Source organism: Rhinoderma darwinii, chromosome 1 (genome assembly GCF_050947455.1).
Source record: "Rhinoderma darwinii isolate aRhiDar2 chromosome 1, aRhiDar2.hap1, whole genome shotgun sequence".
Lineage (NCBI taxonomy): Eukaryota > Metazoa > Chordata > Amphibia > Anura > Rhinodermatidae > Rhinoderma > Rhinoderma darwinii.
The window spans coordinates 225,853,135-225,876,308 of NC_134687.1; positions in this window are offsets into that span (position 1 = coordinate 225,853,135).

The following is a 23,174-nucleotide window of genomic DNA, read 5'->3' on the forward strand; positions in this document are numbered from 1 at the left end:
AGTTGATAAGACACAGCGTATCACTTAGTCATGTGAAATATAGAAAATAAAAGCAATGTAAAAAGTAACAAATGCAGCATCATGGGGGAGAGAAAAAAGGAAAGGTAAATAGGTATGGTAGAGACTTTAGATAAGCAGAAGGCTATGTGAGGATGGACATCACCATCGGTGGAGAAAGGAGTAGAATTATATATTTCGGCAAAACATACTGGATATAAATCCCGGTGTTAAATATAACCCAGAGTGAAGAGCTTGGGGTATACAGAGCTATAGGGGTTCACATTGACATTTGGATATGGAGTTCCAGCAAGCACCGATATTCCAGCCATTGTTTCCAGACTTTCAAATATTTATCCGAGCGTTGGCTTGAGAGAGTCATCGACTCCTCCATATTTTGGATATGAATTATTTCCTGTAACTATTTCGATATGGTAGGTACAATATTGCTTTTCCAGTGTCTGGGAATCACTGTTCTAGCTGCCACAAGCAGATAGCCAAGTAATGCACAGGATAGACATTTTGAAGGAACCTGGAATCATAGACAGTAATAGCGTAGCTGGAGTATTATCTAATGTGAACTGGGTAGTTTTTTTAACTAGATAGATTACGGAGCACCTAAACAAGTGTAGTGGTGGGCACTACCACCATATATGACACATTGTACCCCTGGCCTGTCCATAACGCCAACATGAATCAGACGTGTTAGAATTAATCATGTGCAAAAGTACATGGACTTTGCACCATCTGGATGATATTTTAAAGTTTGTCTCCTGGGCCTTCCCTGAAACCGAGAATTTGTGGCAAAGAGTGAATGATTTAGACCATTCTTCAGGAGTGGGTGAGACATTCAATTATTGTTCCCATCTAATCGCATAGGAAGGTTTTGACTCAGTAGGCAAGTCTAATAGAAGATTATAGATTGTAGCAAAACCTTTTGGCATTGTGAAACGCGAGGAGAACAGATGCTCAAAGGGTGTTAAATCTCTATTTAGGTCTAGTGCTTGCAGGACATTGTTGTAATAGTGTTCAAGTTGGAAATAATCCCATTTTGTCCTAGGTGTTCTGTAATTTTCCTGGTACTAGAACACCATAGGACGTCAAGTGTCCAGATGACAAAACTTGTGTAAGTATTAAGCCTATACCTGCCTGATACCTACACAAAAAAGAAGATTGTAGACTCGGAGCGAAGTCCTTATTACCCATGACCGTGTTAACAGGTCATCCCTAGAATAAAGCTTTGTCTTAGAAAGATACATCTTGCAGGTTGTCACTACACTCCCAACCACATATGGCAGAGCCCCAATATTAGGTCTGGACCAAGCCACTCCCAGGGACCAGGGAAGGGTCATCAGGAGTAGGTCTGTCTGAGCACTCTCCAGTTGTATCCACAATTTACGTGAGCAACTATGCTAAATTTGAAGTATTCTTGCCATGGTTGCAGCCATGTAGTATAGGAAGCAGTCTGGTAGAGCCAAGCCCCCTAATTTCCAGATTGTGGGACCCGATCCCCCATTTCCCCCAGTCGCAAGACGGCGGCTAGGAACATTTTGAATGGAGCAGAGACCAGACATGTGCGGTGCCGCTCCATTCAAAGTCTATGGGGCTAATGAAAACAGCTGAGCACTAGTAGGTCTACTTTCCCCTAACAGGATCTGTACCAGTTATTGGCACCACAAATAGTTAGTTGTGGTTCATCTATAGGAAAGCTAAGTGGGAGCTCCTTATATTTAAATGTATGCTAAAGTAGTTGTCCAGCTGTTAAAAAAAGAAATATGGCTGCTAAATACGTACAAATAACAAAACAGATGATATGCAGCCGTTAAATCCACCATAGATGCATTACACAGGACTAATTTGTGGGTTATACCATTCTACTGTGAATAGACAGGGGCCTACTACACTGTTTTAAGAAAGGTACGGTATGTGAGCAGAATTTTAAATAAATGCAGAGTAGAACACTTTCCTATTCTAAAAATAAATAAATAAGAAAAAACTGGACAACCTCTTTAATAATAATAAAAAAGAAAAATCGAAAGAAATTCAGTACAACAAAAGTATAGTAAAAAAAATAAATATATATATATATATATATATATATATATATATATATATATATTGTGCGGTCTTATTTTTATTTCCTAATTCCCACCATTTTATAGATAAAAAAAGAAAAATTAACATTTTGCCACATTCTGTGAAAAGTTATGAAATTTAAATACATAGTATGGCGCCACCTGGTGTTTAAAGTGTATAGCAATGTGCATGTCCATTTATTGAGCTGAGTGCAGGTGGACAAACATGCTTAGTCACTCCTACCACAGCCAGTTCTCTGTATAGTAATCCTGAGTTCATTGCAGAGCAGCCAATAAAAACTGTTTACTTGCCTGCTTGTCAGGGAAGGTGCAGAGCCTCTGCAGAAGCATTGCCGCACATTCCTGGCCAAAAGTTTTGAGACTGATACAAACTTTGATTTTCTCAAAAGTTTGCTGCTTCAGTGTTTTTAGATCTTTAGACTTCGTTCACATCTGCGTCGGGGTTCCGTTCATGGGTTCTGTCAGACCTTTCCGTCAGGGGAACCGTTTCCGTTCTTTTCCGCAGAATCAATACCGTCGTCGACTACGCTATTGATTCCGCCCAAAAAATGGAAAACTTACGGAACAGAGACAAACAGAAACCATTAGCAACGGAAGTATTACCATTTGTAATGCAAAAGGAAAGCCATGGTTTCCATTTGGTTTACGTTCATGGTTTCCCCTGATGGAAAGGTCTGATGGAACCAATGAACGGAAACCTGACGCAGATGTGAACGAAGGCTTGGTCAGTTTCTATGGTATACTGAAGTACAATTATAAGCATTCACAACTTTATCAACTTTTATTGACAAATAAATCAAGTTTATGCAAAGACTCAATATTTACAGTGTTGACCCTTCTTTTTCAAGTCATCTGCAATTCGCCCTGGCATGCTGGATATCAGTTTCTGGGCCAAATCCTGACTGATGGCAACCCATTCTTGTCTAATTAGTGTTTGGAGTTGATCACAATTTCTGTGTTTTTGTTTGTCCACACGCTTTTCGAGGATTGATCACAGGTTCTTAACCCCTTAATACCGAAGGTGTTTTAAACCTTAGTGACTAGAGCAATTTTCGCAGTTTTGCTATTCACAGATGTAACGCAGCATAACTCTGTATGTGTTTTATGTATCGATGTGAATTTTGCACTGTTTTCTTGGGACATGTAGTGCTTCCTTTTTTGGTATATATGTATAGGTAACACTTTTGTTACTTTTTTTATAGCCGTGGAAAGATAGAAAAAAAATAAAACTTTGGATTTTTCATCATTTAAAATGTAACAGTTTTAAAATAAAAGTAATTGTATCATACAAATGTACTGAAATATATTTTTTAATTTATCCTGAACATAAGGATACCTGACTTGGAGGTGTAGTTTATTTTTTTTGACCAGAAATATAGTATAAAACACAAGTGCCCCTTTTTTCAATTGCGCACTAAAATGTCTTAATTTTGTTTTTTAGACCATGGTATTAATGTATGGGTAATGGACTTGAAGTCCAATAAATAATGGTAAAAAAAACATTGTGTTCTACAAACTAGACACTCTAAAGTCTATTTCTAGCTGTTCAATTAATCTATTATATGGACCCGTTATGGGGCATATCATAGAAGGAGTCCATTTTGGCTTTTGGAGGCCTGTCACACCAGAATTAATTTTAGTGCACCATGCTGCATTTGCCATAGTACTGGAGTGGCAGACTGTCAGAATTTACCAAAAATGACCATGATACAAAAGAATACACACCCCAAATTCTATTTCTAGCGGTTCAATTTCTGTTTTAACCCTTCACACTTTTTACAGAATTTGTCCAAACTTGGGCCAAAAAAATGTAAATTGCATATTTTTTTTACAAAAGTGTCACTTTTCTTAAGCCATTTCGAAACACCATATGACATACTGGTAAAAGTGACACCTTTCCACATTCTGCTATTTCTCCCGTGTACGGTGATACCAAATATGTGTGTCTAATCTATTATATGGACCCGTTATAGGGCATATCATAGAAGGAGTCCATTTTGGCTTTTGGAGGCCTTTTTACGACAGAGTTGATTTTAGGGAACCACGCTATATTTGCCGTGGTACTGCAGTTCATTTTGACAAGTATAAATGTCCTGCTAATATTCATCTAGGGGTATAATGAGTATTTTTAATAGGTGGAAAGAAATAAAAATAGTTTTTTCCAGAAATACAGTATTGCTGCATTTTTACAGTGAAACATTATCCAATAAGCAACCCTCCCTTTTGGTTCTCCCTACAAATACGGTGTGAAAGTAGTTAATAATGTGGGACTGTATGATAAATTTCAAAGCATGGATAGTTACAGAGATCAGGATTAGAGGGACATGTAGGGCAATAAAATCTTGTGTCCCTTCGTATGCCATTTTTGCTGCACACTCTGCATCGCTTTTGGGGGTATTGTTTTTTTTTCAGTAGCAGGTACAGGGTATACAAAGTGACGTTCCACAAGCCGTTGGACATCTTCTGCCTCATTGCTGTGTCTGGGGTCAGTGGACTCAAATAAAAGGTGTTCAATTATGTTGTCCAGAAATTTAAAAAAGTATTTTGCCCATTTGATTTTTTGTACAGCACAAAGCCGTTGAATGTTGCCATCTGAATAAGGTGGATAGCCACCTTTTTATACCAGGCGCGGGATTTTCTTTGCACCAGGTATGGCTGTAAAGCCTGGTCAGACAAATCCACTGCCCCCATGAATTTATTATACTCGGTGATGCAGACCGGCTTCTCTTTGTCAGAGGTGGCACCACGTTCCCTCACTGTCACTTTTGTGTCAGTGTGAACAGTGAACACATCCTTGCGGTCATTAAATTTTATTGCAAGAAGGTTTCCACTGCAAAGACCACTTGATTCCCCCTTTCTCAGGCATTTTCTCACCAGCTCCTGTGGCAAGCCCCTTCTGTTTTTGTGGATTGTTCCACAAGCCCCTGTGTCAGCAGCTTGCAGGTGCTTATACAAGGGGACGCTGGTATAGAAGTTATCAGTGTACAACTGATAACCCTTATTCAGCAGAGGCTGCATCAAGTCCCAGACTATTTTGCCACTGCATCCTAGCCCACTGGGACATCCTGGGACATATCACGGTCTTTGCCTTCATAGATTCTAAAGGCAGATGTGTAGCCTGTACTGCTCTCACAGAGCTTGTCGATTTTAACCCCATATTTTGCACTCTTTGTGGGGATGTACTGGCGGAATGAGAGCCTGCCTTTATAACTCATCAGCGATTCATCCACCGCTAGGTTTTTTTCGGGGTTGTACACCGGAATAAATGACTCCTCCAAAATTTTTATCAGGGGCCTTATTTTATACAGGCGGTCACGGTCTGGATCACTACAGGGGGGGGGGCCCTGGTGATTGTCGTTAAAATGAAGGAAGCGCATTAGCACTTCATATCTGCTTCTGGTCATAACAACTGTAAAAACAGGTGTGGCATGTGTAGGGCTTGTTGCCCAATATGACCGGTTTGAGGGCTTTTTCACTAACCCCATGTTGAGGATAAGCCCCAAATTTTTTTTAAGTTCGCCAGTATTTGTGGAGTGCCACTGCTTTGCATAGGAGGACGTTGGCTTTTCAGCAAAGAATTGGCGAGCATACAGATTGGTTTGGTTAACAACTAGCTCCAATAGTTCATCTGTAATGAATATTTTTAAAAAATCGAGGGCAGTAAAATTTTCCACATTAATATTTATCCCTGGTGTGGCAATAAATTCTGGGCTATTAGGGGAAAATGATTCTGTGGGTAACCACTCAATATATTCTGGGGGAATAGAGTGGGCCGTATTTTGTGGTACTTCTGCGACATGCCCTGTTCTTGTGGACTCTGCAGCGACACTTGCATTTGTAGAAAGCGTATCACTGTTGTCGCTATCTCTGGTAGACAACATTTCTACCTCGGACGCGGTTTCTGTATCGCTTTCATCAGAGTTAGAAATTAGCATGGCATATGCCTCTTCCACCGTGAACCTTATATGGGCCATTGTAATTACACACACGTACAACAAAGGCTGTAACCAGATGCACACGAAGAAAAAAATATTATTTTTTCTTTACTTTTTTTTTCACAGACAAAAATACACGGACGTCACAAAAGCACGCTTCACAAAAAACTGATGTCGAACAAACACGTAGAATATAAAACTTTTTTTAAAATATTTTTTTTACACAAAAAAATACACAGACGTCACACACGTACGCTACACAAAAACCCTAGGCTAACCCTCGACTAAACTAAACCAAGGCTAACCCTAGACTAAACCTAGGCTAACCCTAGACTAACTCTAGAATAGAATCTAGAATAACCCTAGACTAACCCTAAGGATAACCCTAGCCTAGGTATACAGTTCAAGTTTATATAAAGTTCATATATTATATTTTTAGTAATTTTGTGTTTTTGGTGTCACTGTAAAATTCTCTCTCTGTCTCTTCTCATACAAAGTAACAAGTGTGAGGAGAGACAGAGAGACAGGTAGGAGAAACACATTATTGACATTTTGTGATCACTGTGAATGGTTCTCACAGTGATCACATGAATGAAGACCACTGTTATTGGTCTCCGATCATCACTCTGAAGCCTGGGCTGTTGCTAACAGCCTTGGCTTCAGGGGCAGATTATGTGATGCCCGCGAAAACCGCTCCGATGCGGCCCCCTCCCTCGCAAACTGCTAGTGGTCTCCGATCGTTGCCCTGAAGCCCGAGGCTGTTACCAGCAGCCCGGTTTTCAGGAGATCCCCGCGAAAACCGTTCCGATGCGGCTCCCTCCCTCGCAAACCACTCAGATGCAGCACTTGCTATTGAGTGCCGCATCTGAGTTGTTAGTAACAGCCCGGGCTTCAGCAGTACCCCGCACGATGGCAGAAAAGTTCTTCTGAAGTGCCGACATGAAAAGCAGACACTTCAGAAGAACTACCCTAAAGACCGACGTAAAAACACTATACGCCTGTCGTTAAGGCGTTAATGGGATTGAGATCTGGGGAATTTTCTGGCCATAGACCCAAAATTTCAATGTTTTGTTCACCGAGCCACTTAGTTATCACTTTTTCCTTGTGACATGGTGCTTCATCATGATGGAAAAAGCATTGTTCATCACCAAATTGCTCCTGGATCGTTGGTAGGAGTTGCTCTTGGAGGATGTTTGGATACCATTATTTATTAATGGAAGTGTTCTCAGGCAAAATTTTAAGTGAAAAAAAGGTAAGCGCTACCATAAGTCCTCTTTTTATGCTAAGGGTATGTGCACACGAGAACTGTCTTTTACGTCTGAAAAGACAGACTGTTTTTAGGAGAAAACAGCTGCGTCGTTTCAGACCTAAAAGCTCCTCCTCGCATTATGCGAGGCGTGTTTGACGCTCGTAATCTTGAGCTGCTCTTCATTGAATGAAGAACGGCTCAAATTACGTTGCAAAGAAGTGTCCTGCACTTCTTTGCCGAGGCAGTCAATTTACGCGTGTCGTTTGACAGCCGTCAAACGTCGACCTGTAAATGACAGGTCGTCGGCACAGTACGTCGGCAAACCCATTCCAATGAATGGGCAGATGTTTGCAGACGTATTGTAGCCCTATTTTCAGGCATAAATCGAGGCATAATACGCCTCGTTTACGTCTGAAAATAGGTTGTGTGAACCCAGCCTAACTGTAAAGCATCCTGAGACCATTCATGTGTGGGTTTGTTTTTCATCCAAGGGAGTATTGGATGAAAAATAACCCAAAACATGAATGGTCTCAGGATGCTTTACTGTTGGCATAACACAGAACTTATGGTAGCACTTACCTTTTGTTCTCCAGACAATCATTTTTACAGATGTCCCAAACAGTCTGAGAAAATAACTTTGCCTCAGTCCTCTGTAGTCCAATCCCTGTTCTTCCTGTAGAACGTCAGTCTGTCCTTGATGTTTTTCTTAGAAAGAAGTGAGTTCTTTGCTGCCCTTCTTGACACCAGGCCAGCCTCCAAAAGCCTTTGCCTCACTGTGCGTGCAGAGGCACTGACACCTGCCTGCTGCCATTCTTGAGCAAGCTCTGCCCTGGTATTGAACCAATCCTGTAGCTGAATACACTTTAGGAGACATATCTGCCACTTGCTGGACTTTCTTGGGCAACCTGAAGCCTTCTTCACAGCAATTGAACCTCTCTCCTTGAAGTTCTTAAGGATACGATAAATGGTTTATTTAGGGACAATCTTACAAGCAGCAATGTCCTTGCCTGTAAAGCCCTTTTAATGCAAAGCAATGATGACTACATGTGTTTTATTGGAGGTAGCCATGATTAACAGAAGAAGACAATGATTTCAAGCACCATCCTCCTTTGAAAGCAGCCAGTCTGCTCTTATAATTCAATTAGCATGACAGGGTAATATCAACTCCTTGTCCCTGTTAACACTTTCTCCTGAGATAAGATGATCACTGAAATGATGTTAACAGGTCATTTTGTGGCAAGGCTGAAATGCAGTGGAAATTGGGTTTTTGTGATTAAGTTAATTTTCATGGCAAGCAATGACTTTGCAATAAATTGCAATTCATCTGATCACTCTTTATAACAATCTAGGGTTAATGTAAATTGCCACTATAAAAACTGAAGCAGCAAACTTTCTGAAGACCAAAATTTGTGTCAGTCTCAAAACTTTTGGCCAGGACTGCATAGTATTTCTGCAGGGGAAGTAAAATGGGACTATATTGTTACATGCATGGAAGGAGACTGCTCAGAGCCCCTGGTAGCAAAAATTTATGAGAAAAGGTATTTGTTTATGCTAGAAACACTGCAACTTTAACCCCTTAAGGACGCAGCCTAGTTTTGGCCTTAAGGCTCAGCCCATTTTTCAAATCTGACATATTTCACTTTATGTGGTAATAACGTCGGAATGCTTAAACCTATCCAAGCGATTCTGAGATTGTTTTCTTGTGAGACATTGGGCTTTATGTTAGTGGTAAAATTTGGTCGATATATTAAGTGTTTATTTGTGAAAAATTGCAAAATTTAGAGAACAATTTTAAAAAATAGCATTTTTCAGAATTTAAATGTATCTGCTTGTAAAACAGATGGTTATACCACCAAAAATAGTTACTGGTTCAAATTTCCCATATGTCTACTTTAGATTGGCATCATTTTTTGAACATTCTTTTATTTTTCTTGGACGTTACAAGGCTTAGAACATAAACAGCAATTTCTCATATTTTTAAGAAAATTTCAAAAGCCTTTTTTTTTAAGGTAGCTGTTCGGTTCTGAAGTGACTTTGAGGGGCCTATATATTAGAAACCCCCATATAACACCCCATTCTAAAAACTACACCCCTCAACGTATTCAAAAAAGCATTTAGAAACTTGTTTTAACCCTTTAGGCATTTCACAGGAATTAAAGCAAAGTGGAGGTGAATTTTTTTTCTATAACACAGAAGGTTTTACCAGAGAAACATTACTAAATATATATTGTCCAGATTCTGCAGTTTTTAGAAATGTTCCACATGTGGCTCTAGTGTGCTCGTGGACTAAGAAGCAAAGAAGCACATAGTGCATTTTGAGGCCTTTTTTTTATTAGAATATATTTTAGGCAGCATGCCCGGTTTGAAGAGGTGTTGAGGTGCCAAAACAGTAGAAATCCCCCAAAAGCGACCCCATTTTGGAAACGACACCCCTCAAGGAATTCATTTATGGTTGTTATTACCATTTTGACCCCACAGTTTTTTTCACAGCCCGTATTTGAATTGGGCTGTGAAATTTAAAAAATAAATTTTTTTCCAATAAGATGTCATTTTGATCAAAATTTCTTATTTTCACAGGAAACAAAAGACCCCATTTGGTTGCCCAATTTGTCCTGAGTGCGGCAATATGCCATTTGTGGCGATAAACTGCCGTTTGGGCCCATGGGAGGGATCAAAAGGAAAGGAGCGCTATGTGTTCTTTGGAGTCCAGATTTTACTGGATTGGTTTTCGGGTGCCATGTCGCATTTGCAGAGCCCCAGAGGTATCAAAGCAATGGAAACCCACCAGAAGTGACACCATTTTGGAAACTACACCCCTCAAGGAATTGATTTATTGGTGTTGTGACCATTTAGACCCCACCGTTTTTTCACAGAATTTATTTGAAATGGGCTGTGAATTAAAAAAAAATTGACATTTTTTCCAATAAGATGTAGTTTGGGCTCAAAATGAAGTATTTTCACTAGGAATAAAATACCCCATTTTGTTGCCCAATTTGTCCTGAGTACGGCAATACACCATTTGTGGTGATAAACTGCCGTTTGGACCTATGGGAGGGCTCAAAAGGAAAGGTCCATCATTTGGCCTACTGGGGATTTTCTGGTGCTAAGTCGAAACCCCCAAGAAGTGACCCCGTTTCAAAAACTACACCCCTTAAGAAATTCATCTAGAGGTGTAGTAAGGTATTGTGTAAATGATAATGCCACGCAGATGGTGCAGAGTGAGATTTGCAATTTTCTATACATATATGCCATTTCAGTGTCCGATATATTGTGCCCAGGATGTGCCATCGGAGACATACATCCCATAAACTGTAATGAGGGTTCTCCCGCGTATGGCAGTACCCTACATGTGACTGTTAACAGCTGCCTGGGCACACAGCAGGGCTCAGAAGGGAAATATTAGGGGGGATAAGCTGTGTGGAGTGCATCAGGGTAAGTAAAACTGGGGTAGATTGAAAATAAAGGGATGTATGATAAATTTTAAACACTTTCATACAGAGCCCTGGTTTTTCGGGACATGTGTCACATTGATATATTGTGTCCTCCCTTATCCCCCTCTTATAGCAGACTTTGCACCTCTTTTGACTTTTTCCCTTCTTGCCAGTTTGGGGAACTTCTGGAAAGTGTTGCCCTGGTACGATGCGTGTGGCGTCGCTTCCAGAAGTACTGGGTGCCCCCCCTTCTTGGTCCCTAAAGATTAGGTTCTTGATAACCACCTCTTGAAATTCCAGGAAAGTTCCCTTCTGGCCTGTACATCGATGTAGCACGTACGCATTGTACAGTGCCATCTGTATGATGTGCACGGCCAACTTCTTATAACACACCGCATGGCGCTGTAGGGCTTCAGGACTTGATCTGACAAGTCCACCCCTACCATGTACCTATTGTAGTCCAGGATGCAGTCTGGTTTGGGGGTCTCTGTACTGGTACCTCGTACAGGTACATGTGTACTGGTGTGGCCATGTATTGTTGTCAATACAAGGACATCTCTCTTGTCCTTGTACTTGATACACAATATATTGCTGCTGGATTGTGCCCTACTCTCACCCCTTCTGAGTGTTTGCCCAAGCAGAGTTTTAGGGAGGCCTCTCAGATTTCTTCTAGCAGTGCCGCATGCCGCAGTACTTCTGGAATGAGGCACTTGAAGAGTGGGACGCTGGTATAAAAATTATCCAGGTAGAGGTGGTAACCCTGGTCCAGCAGTGGGTGCGCCAAATCTCACACAATTTTTGCATTAATTCCCAGTAAGGGGGGGCATTCTGGGTGCTGAATACTGGTGTCCTTCCCTTCATATGTCCTAAATCTGTAAGCATACCCTGATGCACTCTCGCTAAGCTTCTACATCTTCACTCCATACCTTGCTCTCTTATTCGGCAGGTACTGGGGGAATTGAAGCCTCCCTTTAAAATGTACCAGGGACTCATCAGTAGAAATACACTTCTCGGGGGGGGGGGGGTGTATGCTTGGGAAAACTGGGCACTGAAATGGTCTAATAGGGGTCTCAGTTTTCCGGAAATTTAAAGAAAATTAGAGGTGAAATTTACATATTTCATTTTTTTGTCAGAAAATCCTTTTTATTCCATTTTTTTCTGTAACACAGAAGGTTTTACCCGAGAAACGCAACTCAATACTTATTGCCTAGATTCTCCAGTTTTGAGAAATATCCCACATGTGGCCGAAAGTGTGATAATGAACTGTAGCACTGGCCTCCGAAGCAAAGGAGCACCTAGAGGATTATGAGGCCTCCTTTTTATTAGGTACCATGTCAGGTTTGAAGAGGTCTTCTGGTGCCAAAACAGTGGAAACCCCCCCCCCAAAAGTGGAAACTAGACCCCTTGAGGAATTCATTGCAGGTTTCATGGGGTGCATGCAACTTTTTGATCAGTTTTTGTTCTATTTTTAAGAGTCGTGGTGACTAAAAAACAGTAATTCTACTATTGTTTTTATTCTATTTTTTTACAGCGTTCACCATGCGCTATAAATGACATATTTACTTTATTTTGCGTGGCGATACGATTACGGCAATATCATATGTTTATACAGTAGTTTTTTTTATGTCTTATGGCGTTTGCACAATAAAATACTTTTTATTAAAAATCATTTACTTTTTGTGTTGCCATATTCTAAAAGCCAGAATGTTGTTTTTTTCCATCAAGAAAGCCGTGTGAGGACTTATTTTTTGCATAACAAACTGTCGTTTCGATCAGTACCATTTTTAGGAACATGCGTCTTTTTGATCTCTTTTTATTCCATTTTTTGGGAAGTGAAGTAACCAAAGAATTGTGATTCTGGTATGGTTTATTATTATTTTCTTTTACAGCGTTCACCTCGCGGAATAAATAACAAAATACTTTTGAAGTTCAGGCCGTTACGGATGCGGCGATACTAATTATGTATAGTTTTTTTGTTTATTTATTTATTTTTATTAATAATAAAGGACTGATAAGGGAAAAGGGGGATTTTTACTTTATTTTCTTGTTTTTACACAACTTTTTTTAACTTTACTACTTTATCCCACTAGTGTACTTGAGGGCAGGAGGCCCTGATCGCTATTCTAATATACTGCAGTGTATTAGAGCTGTCAGCTACTCACTGACAGCAAGCATAGTGGATCCTGACTTAGTTTCACCCCTAAGAAGCCGCGATCGCGATCGCGACCGCGTCCCTGCTGAAGGAGCTGCGGCAACTGCTGTACGAGACAGCAGCTGTCACAGCAACCTGCATGTGTCGGGAAGATGGCCGAAATGGCCGTTCCTCCTGCGACGTACTATTCCGTCGCTGAGCGCGAACGATGCCCTTAGCATGACGGAATAGTACGTCGCTGAGCGCGAAGGGGTTAATGACCGAGCAATTTTTTTACGTTTTTCCATCATCTCATTCCAAGAGCTATAGCTTTTTTATTTTTCCATTGACATAGCTGTATAAGGACTTCTTATTTGTGGGACAAGTTGTATTTTTTTAATAGCATCGTTTTGGGGTACTTATTTATTGATTAACTTTTATTAACTTTTTTGGTGGGGTAAAAGGAAAAAAACCTGAAATTTCCCCACTCTTTTTTGTGTTTTAAATTCACGCCGTTTACCCTGTGGTATAGATAACATGATGACTTCATTCAGCGGGTAGTAATGATTAATGATTGAAATTTATTTAGTTTTTTTATGTTTTACTACTTTTACACATTAAAAACCCTTTTTTTCTAAATTATTTGTTTTTGCCATATTTTAATAGACATAACTTTTTATTTTTCTTCTGACGTAGCTTTATGAGGGCTGTTTTTTTCATACGACCTGCAGTTTTTATTGGTACAATTTTGGAGTACATGCGACTTTTTGATCACTTTTTGGAACGCAGGATGAACAGAAAACAGCAATTCTGGCATTGTTTTTTATTTTTATTTTTTATAATTATTCGTTTTATAATTGTGGTCCTTACGGATGCCGTGATACCAATATTTTGTAAGGGGGAAAAAGTGCTTTATTAGTTTTTTTTACTTGGGATCTTTATTTATTTACTGCAAACTTTATGAAACTTTTTTAAACTTTTTTTTTTTTAGTCCCACTAGGGGACTTGACTATGCGATCTTTTGAGCACTTTTATAATACACTGCAATACTTCTGTATTGCAGTGCATTATTGTCTCTCAGTGTTTAACTGACAGGCATTTGTTAGGCCATGCCTCTGGCATGGCCTAACAGGCATCGACTAAAGGCAGACCTGGGGGCCTTTGTTAGGCCTCCAGCTGCTATAGAAACCATTGGCACCCCGCAATTGCATCTCTGGGTGCGAGCGGGGAGAGAGAGGGAGCCACATCTGAGGGGTTAAATATGATCACTGCTAGTGGTCTCTGATCGATGCCCTGAAGCCCGAGGCTGTTAGCAACAACCTGGGATTCAGGTGCAGGAAAACTTCTTCTGAAGTGCCACCGTGAAAAGGCTGTGCTTCAGGAGAACTACCCTGAACGGTCACCGTAAAAACACTATACCACTATACGGCGGTCGTTAAGGGGTTAAAATGGCTATTAAAAACATTTCAGGACTTTTGGTATGAAAATTATTCATTGGATAACCCCTTTAAGGTCGTAAGCCCTTCCCTTTAACTGCAGACTAATTTGGAATTTTAGAGTTGTGCTGGTATTTATTTTAAAAATGCAAATTACAAAGTGATTTCATTTTTTTTTCTCTGCTGAATCTGGAAAAAAATATGCCATTAATGAAGATTTTTTATTTTTACTTGTTTGAGGTATGTTTCATGAAGCCAGAATGTTCAGCTTTATTAATGTATTTGCTTTATGGTAAAAAAAAAAAGATGGATGAACATCCTCTAATTGCTGTGATTCCATAATTTTTGCCATGGGTAGGATAAGGATTTTTTTCTTAGCTGAATGCACTCTAATATGAGTGAAAATGTACCCATTTTTATCTCACTCTTGCTGCCATCTTTTTCTATCAGTCACTATCTCTCACCTTCATCAAATTATAGTTTTCATACTTCTAAAATTTAGGACTCAACATTTTAGTGTGATGATAAGCTGAAGTTTAATAAATTCAAAATGTTAAAATACATAAGGGAAATTACTCTGCTATCTGAAATAATAATGATAGCTTGGGTCTTTGGGAAAAATACTATCTTCTTATGTCTGGTTCTGTACTATTAATAAAATTGGTACTTTGTATAACATAAAATGGATGTAATAGAAAAAAAAAACTTATAACCATCAGGTCTAATTTATTTCTGAAAAATTGTTTATATCTTGGATGAGAGAATCATTTAAAATATATAATTACTGCTAGCTCTGTTAGTACTTTGATGGCATACTAAAGTCCACTTTGAAAGTGCACTGCGTTAGAGGGGTTGTACCAGAATCGACAATTATCAGCTATTTACAGGACAGTTGGTAATTGTCTGATTGCTGGGGGCCCCACCATTGGGACCTCCACCTTTTGCGAGAACGGGGATCCCAAACCACTTGTTCTTCCTCACTGCATCCACCGCAGGGAGGAGGAGCTTGAATGGAGCGGCGGTTAAGTATGTGGCTCCATTCAATGTCCATGGAAATGAAAGTAACAGCTAAGCGCTGTTTCCTCGATTCACAAAAATAGGAGAATTATTAATTTTTCTAAATTTCCTTTATACTAAAAGTTAGACAGGTTGTACGAAGATTAACTTTTAACACAAGCATGCGCCAGACTGCTCCACGTCTATGGAGCTGACATGAACAGCTGAGCGCGTTATTCTGCTGTCTCCATTAGTCCCATAGTCTTTGAATGGAGTGGCAGTGCATGTTCGACCGCCACTCCATTCAATGACCTCCTCACTGCAGTCGAGCAGTGACCCCCGTTATTGCAATTGGTGGGTGTACCAGCCGTTTGGCACCCAGTGATCAAACAATTGTCACCTATCCTGTGAATAGGTGATAGTTGTTGATTTTGGGAATACATATTTAAGCCATGTGCAGGGCCTGAGGGGTTGGGGCATGACACAGGAATTCAAAGAACACCAATGAAAATGGTCATGTACAACCCCTAAAATCATTGAACTTGGCATAACATTATCATTATGTTGTCTAGAGTATTTCCTTTAAGATTGTATTAATATAGTGCAGCTTTGGTGCATGCATTATATGCATTTTCTTTAGCCAGAACTTGAACTGGATATTAAAAAAAAATTGAAATATAATTCATTTCTTTATATATGTACAACCACTTTGAGATCTACTCCTAATTTTCACTAAAATAAATACAAGCAGCAACTATACTATTGAACCCAGTCCAGCACTAATGCCCATATGGTCTGAGTGGTAAAAAAAAATTAATATAAAAAAATGTTTTTGGAATTATATAAAGTGCATTGAGTATTTTTGACGTTTTCTCTATATTCAATCCAAAATACAGCTTCCAGCAGGGTTTACAACTCTCCTTGAATGTCTGAGAGACTCCCGGGACTCTTTTTTTCTTACATTATTCATCTCTCTGATTGCCCCTGCTCCAGACTTCTACTATATTATAGACTCCAAAGGGAGGAGTCTGTAGTGAGAACAGTTAGAGAGGAGGTGGCACTGCTCAGCGGCTATAAAATTGAGTGGCTGATGAGGGTCTGTGTACGGGGATCTGCTGAAGGATGTTGAGATCTACTGGGGTCCTTTTTTCGTTACTGTCCGTGTCTTTCAGTACAGTTTTTGATTGGACCGTCTGGATGTAAGCAGGGGTGTAACTAGGAAAGATTGGGCCCCATAGCATACTTTTGACTTGCCCCCGCCAGGTGCCACACGCAGCCTCCCTTACAGATAGTGAAACCCTGTAGATTGTGCCATACAGCCCCCCTATAGACAGTGCTATACAGCCCTCCCTGTAGACAGTGTCAAACCCCACTTGTAGCCCCCCCTCCCTAATATATAGTGCCACACAGCCTCCTGTAGATAATGCCACACAGAGACCCCTGTAGATAGTGCCACACACAGACCACTGTAGATTGCGCTACACAGTCCTCCCCCTTGTAAATAGTGCCATACAGCCCCCCTAATAGATAGTGCCACACAGCCTCCTTAAATAGTGCTACATAGCTTCCCCCTTGTGTATAGTGACACACAGCCCAGCTTCTATATAATGCCAAACAGCCCCCTTGTATATAGTGCCACCCTGCTCCCCCTTGTATATAGTGCCACCCTGCTCCCCCTCCTTGTATATAGTGCCACCCTGCTCTCCCCTTGTATATAGTGCACCCTGCTCCCCCCTTGTATATGGTGCCACCCTGCTCCCCCTTGTATAAAGTGCCACCCAGCTCCTCCCCTTGTATATAGTGCCACTCTGCTCCTCCCTTGTATATAGTGCCTCCCTGCTCCTCCCCTTGTATATAGTGCCATAGTGCCACCCTGCTCCCCCCTTGTATATAGTGCCACCCTGCTCCCCCTTTGTATATAGTGCCACCCTGCTACCCCATGTATATAGTGCCACACAGCCCCCCCCCCCCGCAACGGACGGTGCGCTGCACAAGCTCAGGTGGGGACAGATGCGCAGACCAGCGTGATGCAGTGACGTCATCATGCTGGCCTGCGCATGGAGTCTTATAATATTCATTTGTATCTACAGCCAGGGGATGCAGATACAAGTGAATGTGGCTGTCACTAGCACCGGGGCACCCTCCGGTGCTAGCGACGCCCCCTGGCATGAGGGGTCCCGTGCCGCCCAGCCCATAAATGTTAGGTGCCGGGCAGCGCAGGCCCTTTAGTGGTTAGCAGCGCCACCTGGCATGAGGGGGCCGTGTCGGCGGGTGGCACTGGAGCTGTCATGCCGCGGGCCCCGTAGCAGCCACTACGGCTGCTACAGCGGTAGTTACGCCACTGGATGTAAGTAATAACCAAACACCTGAGAAAGAAGGAAGAAGCAGTTTTGAATTTCTTCCTCCATCTTGATCGCTACATGGAGTTTTTGTTATGGATTCATGCATAATGTGTGAGAAAAAAAAGTCACGGCATGCTCCAACATATTCCGAATTAAAAAGTTATTCTCCCCTCAAATCAATGCTCATAAAGGCACCATACAGCTGCACGTGAAGTGCCTACGAGTCCATAGTAGGAACCCATCGGAACTCTATGTGATACTGTACAGGTCAGTGCATGCGGCTTTGCTTTGTGCATGAGCCCTTACATTCATACCAGTGCTTCACAATCATCCCACATTCTCACAAGTTTTTGAGATCAAGTGGTTTACTTATGTCTTATACTAAACATTCTTATACCACCCAGTCATCCGGTGTCAGCAATATCTGCATAGTTGTAATATCCGTAATAATGGAGGCAGAGATTGATAACGATTCTTCTTTCTATTACTTAGGCAGAAGTTGCAAAAAAGTTGAAACAGCAGTATTATAACGACAAACATGCGGTCTTGCTCTAGAATGAGCACAACAGTCTAGAACTTTTTATGGGTATTCCAAAGCTGTGGTATTGTGTACTATGTCAGCCCTGTTATGATGCGCCACAGTATTTTCTTTCAATATGGTGATATTCAACCTTTTTTTGACTCCCGCCTGCTTTCACACCTCATGGGCCCTTTTGTTATAAATTCTCATTGCCTTTTACTTTGATTCTCTGTCCAAACAATATTCCAGTACTCCGAATATTTCCTTTGTTGATTCAGTTAAAGCAGGCCGGCTACCTTTGTTGTATTCCCACATTTGCCTCTGGCTGGTAGCTTTTTAGCGCTGCAATCCCTCTCAGATGTATCTCTCTCTCTTTGTGCTGTCTGCAGCAAGCTCCTGCTCTCCTTTCCGCCAGACTCTCTCGAACAGCTCCCGAACCGTACTCCCGCCTTCTCACCAGCATTAACGGTGCACACCACTTCCTCTTCAGGTCTCCTTTGTGCTAGCACTCTTGATCAGGGTACTACCACCCTCTACTGACTGTTCTGGATACTGTGACCTCATCATAGATATCCCCATACCCTTTATGGGTTACATAATAACCACTTTACATTAAAGGTATTGTTCAGTCATAAGAATTTGATCCCCCTTCAAAGCAGCTGATCGGCGGGGGTGACCGTAGTCGGACCCCCACCGATCAGATATTAATGATCTATCCTGAGGATAGGCCATCAATTTCTTGGGACTGGACAACCCCTTTAAATGCCTGACTGCTGATAATAAACTGGTCACAAAGTGTATAAAACCTACCACACTTTCATAATAAGAAGTATTATTTTTAGTTTTTGTTTTCTTATTTCAGTAGAAGGCAGTGGAAGGGCCTCTCATTTACAGCTACTATATAACAGGTGCCAAAGACAGCAGGGTTCCACAAATTAAATAAATCTTTCACAATTACAAATGATAATGAAACTGTTCCCAATGTTGTTTATACTTAATAATATTCCACTTTGGATGTGACCTGTGGAGATGATTAGCAAATTAGCCCAATATCCTTTTGAATAATTCATTGGATCAAAATATCCTTCATTGTCAGGATCTAGATGCACCAAGTGCTGTTTTTGTTTGGATCATTGTCTTCCTAGATTTATTCAGAGCTGAAAAAAAACATTTGAAGCAGAGGGTGTGTCAGCTTGTCTAATTGTGTCAATTTCCAAAATCTGTGGAGCATTAATTCTCCAAATTATGTATTTCCATTTCTCTCTATTATAATATTATTTGGTCATGCTTAAACTTGAATTAACAATATTGAACAAGAAGATACTGACCTTATGGACTGTTCTTACTCGGAGCGATCATAATGACGTAACCGCCTGTGTTATGCGCAATAACATTGTGTACGCGCATTCCCATAATGTTGATTGACACCCATGGCTTCCAATGGATTTATGACTCCGTGCGGCCGTAATGATGTAATTGCCAGGGTCATGCGCAGTAACATAGTGTACATGCATTCTCACATTTTGTTTGACACTTATGGCATCCAATGGATTCACTATTTTGAACAGACATGTGTAGTAAGCATGGGTGAACACCATACAAGAGGTAATGGATATATGCATCAGTGGTTGTCTTGAGACATGTGGTGAGTTCTTATTACCAGCTGTCTATGATTATGTATATTAAAATTATGACTAATTAAATGTAAATCTTGTTGGCTATACTGTTTGTATTCATATAAGTTTTGGTGAAATATAATACACTTTATTAATATTGGAGAATATATTATGTAAATGATTGCACTGTTAGCACTTTGTGCATTTGTATATTTTGCATTTTACAATTTAAATATGCGTATTATTGTAATTCATTGGGCACCTTTTATATACCTGCCCCTTATCACTGTTTGCATTGCTTGAAAAAGGCTTTCCTGTTGCCCTGGGTGATTTTAATCAGTTCAATGCTGGATCCTACCATCCCCAGGTATATATGTAGGCTTAGTCCCAGTTCTGGGTGTATGTGCAGCGTAGGTTCCCACCTTACAGAGGTCGCCTTGTCGTGGCAGGTGGGCTAACACTTTTTGATCAAAATGTGCACTAAGAACCTCCCTATTTGTAAGTAGATTTAGCTTTAGTGCATATTTATTTCTATTTAGTGGTTTAGGTGGCATTAGTGTCGCAGGGTGCTGTCGCCATTTTATGTTTGCTGTATATCTGCAGTCATAGGTGTTCTTGCACCTGCATACATTTTGTATCATTTAGTTGGAATGTGCTGTTCAATTTTTGTTGTGTTTATGGGATCCATATATGTGGGGTTAGTGACTGCCTCCACTTGTTGTTCTTGCACCCCTCCCATTCTGCCCTGGGTGATTTTAATCAGTTCAATGCTGGATCCTACCATCCCCAGGTATATATGTAGGCGTAGTCCCAGTTGTGGGTGTATGTGCAGCGTAGGCTCCCACCTTACAGAGGTCGCCTTGTCGTGGCAGGTGGGCTAACACTTTTTGATCAAAATGTGCACTAAGAACCTCCCTATTTGTAAGTAGATTTAGCTTTAGTGCATATTTATTTATATTTAGTGGTTTAGGTGGCATTAGTGTCGCAGGGTGCTGTCGCCATTTTATGTCTGCTATATATATATATATATATATATATATATATATATATATATATATAGTCCAGAAATAGATGAACACAGCACTCCAATAATTCCCGAAAATCAGGCCATGTGAATAAATCCACCCTGCTTTCATCTACCCTGAAGTCCTGGTGCCGTTACTGTGTTCTATGCTTCTCTCTCTCTCTCTCTATATATATATATATATATATATATATATATATATATACACACCGATCAGCCTTAACATTAATGCAGCTAACAGGTGGTGAAGTGAATAACTGATTATCTTGTGACAATGGTAACTGTCAAAAGGTGGGATATATTAGGAAGCAGGTGAACAGTCTGTTCTTGTCTTGAAGTTGATGTGTTAGAAGTATGAAAAACGGGCGTAAGTATCTGACAAACTTTGGCAAGAGCCAATTTGTGATGCCAAGACGACTGGATCAGAGCATCTCCAAAACAGCAGTTCTTGTGGGTATGCAGTGGTTAGAAAGTGGTCCAAGAAAAGACAAATGGTGAGCCCGCTACAGGGTTATAGGCTCCCAAGGTTCACTGATGTGCTTGTGGATTGAAGGCTAGCCTGTTTGGTCTGATCCCACAGAAGAGCTACTGTAGCACAAATTGCTGAAAAAGTAAATTTTGGCTATGGTAAAAAGGTGTCAGAACACACAGTGCATCGCGGCAAACTGCGTATGGGACTGTGTAACCGCAGGACACTCAGAGTGTCCATGCTGACCCCTTACCACCACTGAAAGTTCTTATTGGCCCATGAGAATCCAAACTGGAGAATGGAGCAATGAAAGAAGGTGTCCTGGTCTGATGAATTAAATTTTCTTTTATATCATATGGATGGCCAGGTTCATGTGCGTCGCTCACGTGGAGAACAGATTACATCAGGATGCACTATGGGAAGAAGTCAAGCCGATAGAGGCAGTTTACATCCCTGGCAAATATTCTGCTAGGAAACCTTGGGCCTGGCATTCATGTGAATGTTGCTTTGACACGTACGACCTACTGAAACACTGTTGCAGACCAAATGCAACCCCTTATGGCAACGGAATTCCTTAATAGCTGTGGCCTCTTTCAGCAGGATAATACGCCCTGACACACCGTAAAAATATTTAGTAATTGTTTGAGGCACATGACATAGAGTTTAAGGTGCTGACTTTACCTCCAAATTCACTAGATCTCAATCTGACCAAGCATCTGTGGAATGTGCTGGAAAAACAAGTCTTAGGCCTGATTTACACGAGCGTGTGCGTTTTGTGCGCGCAAAAAACGCTGCATTTTGCGCGCGATGGTATTGCATATGCACTGCGTATATGCAGCGTTGTTGTGTTTAAAACGTGCGCACGACTAGCGTTTGCATCGCGCGTAAAAAACGCAGAGGGGATTACTGGGACGCCAGCCTACAAATAGGCCAGCTGGCCCAACCCCTGCTTGCTGGGAGAAGCCTGTTTAGAACCTTATTTCCGCCTCTGCAGAAACCACAGTGTGTGTTTCTCCCTTCACGTTGGAATCGCCTTGACACGCCACAATTATGCCTTCTCCATCGCTGGCACGTGTGCTTCTTGTCTGGATGATCTCACGTCGGTTTGGGGAGCGCCGACACATGCTGCAGCACCAGACGCCTGTAAGATGTCGCATTTGGGTTCATCCACTTGTGGCCCAACGTACGATAAAAGGCCATTTCCATACCCTGTATGAGGACTTACGCCAGCATCCAGAAAAATTTTGAGCCTTCTGCCGCATGTCTGTGGCCACATTTGACCTTCTGCTTGAGCAAACTCGCTCTGGTCTCACCTACAAGAATACCAACATGAGACGCTGCATTTCGGCCGAGGAACGGCTGCTTGTGACCTTGAGGTATGTGTGCAGCTGCTATTACTTAGTCCATGACGCTGTCTGATTCACCAGCCCCCCCTAACATGTGTTGTGGCTTTCTTTTTCTTTCTCGTTGTTTTCTAGATTTCTGGCCACAGGCAATAGTTATCATTCGTTACATTTTGAATTTCTTTTGGGAGTGACCACCATTTCGTTCATTGTCACATCCACCTGTGTCGTGTTGTGGCAGAGGTTAAAGAGCACGGTCATGCCTCAGCCCACGACAGAACAGTGGCTAAGTATATCAGAGGGATTTCTTAGAGCTACTGAATTTCCTAATTGCATTGGTGCCCTTGACGGCAAACACATTCGTGTGAGAAAGCCCCCACGCAGTGGCTCGCAATTCTATAACTACAAGCAGTATTTTTCTATGGTATTGTTAGCCTTGGCGGACACTAATTATTGTTTCACTATTGTTGACATTGGCTCGTATGGAAGCTCGGCAGATGCACGCATATTCCGTTCATCAAGAATGGGGAAGCGACTCGTGAATAATCGACTGGCGGTGCCGGAACCTTCCATCCTCCCGGGCTCCAGC